Source organism: Marmota marmota, unplaced genomic scaffold, assembly GCF_001458135.2.
Source record: "Marmota marmota marmota unplaced genomic scaffold, marMar, whole genome shotgun sequence".
Lineage (NCBI taxonomy): Eukaryota > Metazoa > Chordata > Mammalia > Rodentia > Sciuridae > Marmota > Marmota marmota.
Window position 1 is genome coordinate 6,265,456 of NW_026000001.1, and position 3,464 is coordinate 6,268,919.

Consider the following 3,464-nt stretch of genomic DNA (forward strand, 5'->3'; position numbering starts at 1 on the left):
AAGGCCAGAAAAGAAGGCAGGTCAGAGGAGCCCCGGCCTCGGAGTCGAGGCTTGCTGCCTCGCTTCTGCCCCTGCCTCCTTCAGACTGAGTTGTGATAACGCGCGACAGCCTAACAGTGACACAGACAGCCATGCCGGTGGCTCAGACGCACACGGCAGACGCACCCTAGGCAGCCCTCGGGAACCCAAGTGCTGCCCCTTGTGCAGGGTTCGAATGGCGCTCCAGGGAGATGCCCACTCCACGGGCACCTGGAGGCCAGGGCCGTGCGCTGTTCTGTCTTGCCCTGGAGCCCCAGTGGCGCCTTCCCCAGAGACCCTGCTTCTGTAACTCCCCAATGGGATCAGTCACACTTCCTCTGGGGCCTGATGAGATTGACTCTGGTCCTCGTGGGGACGCCTACGGTGGAGCCTCACGTGACGGGGAACGTGGCTTGTGAGCGGCTTCTTCAGGTGGACTGCAGACCCTTCCTCTGCGTCTGCGTCTGGTGAGGGCAGCAGCCCCCCAGCAGTGGACAGTGTCCCCACCACCCAGTGTGTGCCCTCGCCCTGGCAGCCACTGCTGCTGCTGTCCCTGGAGATGGCCTTTATAGAAGCACACCACAGGTGACTGTTGGGGCCTGCTCCCTCGCTCTGTGCACCGCTACACGGAGTCTGACCCTCCCTGCCGGTCAGGTTCCACCCCATGAGGCCAGCTGAGGGGCTGAGGGACGGCTCCAGCATGCAGGATGGCCCAGTGCCCTCAGTGGGGCTGGTGGCTAGCTATGTCCAATGCACAGTTAGCTGCCTCATCCCCTCAGTGCCCGGCGGTGCCACCTCCCACCTCCCACTCTGCTTCCTGTCCTTGTGGCAAGCGGCTTTGCTCCACCCAGGGCTCAGGCCAGGAAGGGCCATCTTGACACAGACCCGAAGCAGTAGGCTCAGCAGCCCACAGGCTGGAACCTCCAGAACTGTGAGCTGACCTTTTCTCTTTATAAGCTGATTAGCTGAGGTATTCTGCTGCAGTCCCGGGAGACAGACTAACACACTAGTCTAGGACCCACCTTCCCGTATGAGTTTTAGAATGACCTGTCTCCAGCTACAAAAATTCTTGCTGGGATTTCGATGGAAATTATATTAAACCTTAATTTGGGGAGAATCGACAGCTTGACTACTTTGAATTCCGCTGGGGCATGCTTGAGCACAGAGTCCCTGTGCACACCTCCGAGCTCTTCCATGGGTGCTCTTCGTTCTCAGCAAGCGCGTCCGGGCGCCCTCCAGCCCTGGGCCTTCCGTGCTGTCTGAGCAACTGTGGATGGTGGTGCTGCAGGCCAGTGACGGCATGACTGTGGCCAGCGTCCACCCCGAGTCACACCTGGTGGGCATCTTGCACCCTTCCTCTTCCTGAGCACACGCTGGCTCTGGTTGAATTGGGGTGGAGCCTGTGGATTTCCTATCCAGACAACCACGTCACCTGCCAACAGGCTCCACTCCAGCTCCGCCTCCCAGGACCCTTTCCCTTCTCTGCCTGAGCCGAGTCCTCGCCCGTCCCCGCACCCTTCGCCTCCCAGGACAGGGTTAGTGCCAGGGCTGTTTGGTCTGGGTTGTACCCTGGTCCCTGTTGTCTGTCTCACTGAGGAAATCCCTGTTTTCCTGAGGTGTTTTGTTTTGTTTTGTTTCGGGCACTGGGATGGAAACCCAGGGCGTTTCTACCTCTGCGCCGCAGCCCAGCCCTCTTTATTCTATTTTGAGGCAGGGCCTGGCTAAGTGGCCAAGGCTAGCCTGGAACTTGTGATCCTCCTGCCTCGCCGCCGAGTCTGGGATCCCAGGCGAGGCCCTGTGCCTGGCTTCCTGGGGCTTTCTGAAGAGTGATCGCCGATTGGCAGGTAAATGGATGAACTGGAGACTACTGTGCTAAGTGAAATAAGCTGATTCCAAAAAACAAAGGCTAAATGTTCTTTCTCATGTACGGACGGACGGAAGCTGACTCCCAATAAGGGGGAGGAATAGAAGTTCACTGGGTGAGACAAAGGGGAATGAAGGGAGGACCCGGGAAGGGGCGTGGGAAGACAGGAGAAGTAGGACCAAGCTTCCTGCGCTCCCGTGTGCGTACACACCGGGGCAGCTCCACATGGAGCTGAAGTCACCCTCCCTGTGCGTACACACCGGGGTAGCTCCACATGGAGCTGAAGTCACCCTCCCTGTGTGTACGCCAAAACACTCTCACGTCATGGGTATCTAAAAAGAACACATAAATTACATGTGGAACTCTGCTGCTGCCAATTAGCCAGCTCCTTCCTGGCCAGAGGGTCATGTGGAGGGGGGGTCCTCAGTGAAGGTGCTGGGGGGCTCTCGCATGGACACCCTGTGCTGAGCCCTGGCCTGACTCGCTGTCGAGCTCCACATGAGGCTGGGTCGGCCAGGCAGGGTCTGTCCCAGGCAGGTCGGTCCCAGACAGGGTCTGTCCCAGGCACACTCCGTGGACCTCTGCCCGGTCACGGGCAGAGTGTCCAATGCCAACTTGGTGCAGCTGGTTGACCATGGTGCTGGGCTCCTCTGCCTGCTTGATGGCTTCGGCCGAATGCTCTGCTGGTGTGCGGAGGGCAGTGGACACCTCTGTTGCTCCTGCCGGCTCCTGGCCTCCTGGGGACGGGTTCTGAGCCTTCCTTCCCAGGGCGTCTCGGCTCGCCCGCACTCCTGCAGGATGCAGGTGCGTCATCCTGGGCTGCCCACTCCTCTCTGCCAGCCCTGGGAAACGGTCCTGCTCCCTGCAGCCTTGTGGGTTCGAGGCGGCCTGTGGTCAGTCTGGCTATCCTTCTGCGGTGGGTAAAATGCCGTCTCTTGGGCTTCCAACCCGCTCTCTGGTCCCCACATGCTCGGCCCTGAGGCCTCCTGGAGTGGCCTGCTGGGGCTCTCCTGGTTGGGCTTCCCATTCTGCCCTCTGGGAGGACCTCCACCTTGCTGCTTCCACTGCCCTCTCAGCCGCCCGGTCCCTTCTCCAGTTATCAGCTGTGCGTCAACGCAACACATTCCCGAGATAAGCCACTTAGGAAGAGATAAGGTGGGCTTTGACTCACCATTTTGGAGGCCCCGGTCAGGACCCATTGGCCCTGTTGCTTGAGGGCCTGGGGTTGGGTGCTTGTCCTAGTGGAAGAAGAAGACAGAGGAAGGGGCCGGGTCCCCCCATCCCCTACGGGGCACGGGCCGGCCACCCAAGGCCTCCCCTGGCCCAGCCTCCTGAGCTCTCCTCCTGCAGAGCCACCCTGGGGACCAAGGCCTCGGCACACGGCCCCAATGTCAGAGCCTCGTTTGCATGACCGCAATCCCTATGGCTGACCTCCTGCTGGCCAGGGTGTGGGCCAGCTGCTCCGGCTGCAGTGCACTGATGCCCACTCTGGGGCTCTTTCCCTCCACCCCGTCTCTGGGCCCAACCACTGGGGTTTTGTCTTTGCTTTTTTATCTCTCTCTTTTTTTTTTTTTTTTTGTGG